Below are 1,096 nucleotides of genomic sequence, written 5' to 3'. Positions count from 1 at the left end.
CCCGTGTCTCTCCGTCCCCCGTGTCTCTCCCGTCCCCCCGTGTCTCCTCGTCCCCCGTGTCTCTCCGTCACCCCCGTGTCAGCGCCTTGCCCCGTGTCTCTCCGATCCCCCGTGTTCTCCGTCCCCCGTGTCTCTCCGTCCCCCGTGTCTCTCCCTCCCCGGTGTCTCCTCCCTCCCCCGTGTCTCTCCCTCCCCGTGTCTCTCCGTCCCGTCCCCCGTGTCTCTCCCTCCCCCGTGTCTCTCCCTCCCCCGTGTCTCTCCCTCCCCCCGTGTCTCTCCCTCCCCCGTGTCTCTCCCTCCCCGTGTCTCTCCCTCCCCCGTGTCTCTCCCTCCCCCGTGTCTCTCACCCTCCCCCCGTGTCTCTCCCTCCCCCGTGTCTCTCCCTCCCCGTGTCTCTCCTCCCCCCGTGTCTCTCCCTCCCCCGTGTCTCTCCCTCCCCCCGTGTCTCTCCCTCCCCCGTGTCTCTCCCTCCCCCGTGGTCCTCTCCCTCCCCCGTGTCTCTCCCTCCCCCGTGACTCCCTCCCCCGTGTCTCTCCCTCCCCCGTGGCTCTCCCTCCCCCGTGTCTCTCCCTCCCCCGTGTCTCTACCCTCCCCGTGTCTCTCCCTCCCCGTGTCTCTCCTCCCCCGTGTCTCGTCCCCTCCCCCGTGTCTCTCCGGTCCCCCGTGTCTCCTCCGTCCCCCGTGTCTCTCCGTCCCCCGTGTCTCTCCCTCCCCCGTGTCTCTCCCTCACCCCGTGTCTCTCCCTCCCCGTGTCTCTCCCTCCCCCGTGTCTCGTCTCCTCCCCCGTGTCTCTCCCTCCCCCGGTTGTCTCTCCCTCCCCCGTGTCTCTCCCTCCCCGTCTCTCGTCTCTCTCTCTCCCCCCGTGTCTCTCTCTCTCTCTCTCTCCCCCCGTGTCCTCTCTCTCTCTCTCTCTCTCCCCCGTGTCTCTCTCTCTCTCTCTCTCTCCCCCGTGTCTCTCTCTCTCACTCTCCCCTTCTCTGTTATTCGCGGCTAATTTAATTTCTTTGGATCCGTCCTGTGACAATTATTTAAATAAAAAGGAAGAATGTTCTCTCTGTTTCTCTCTCTCTGTCTCTGTCTCTCTCACTCTCTCTGT

The sequence above is a fragment of the Scyliorhinus torazame genome, chromosome 19 (assembly GCF_047496885.1).
Source record: "Scyliorhinus torazame isolate Kashiwa2021f chromosome 19, sScyTor2.1, whole genome shotgun sequence".
Classification (NCBI taxonomy): domain Eukaryota; kingdom Metazoa; phylum Chordata; class Chondrichthyes; order Carcharhiniformes; family Scyliorhinidae; genus Scyliorhinus; species Scyliorhinus torazame.
The sequence above is the reverse complement of the archived record's forward strand: the minus strand, read 5'-3'. Positions refer to the sequence as shown.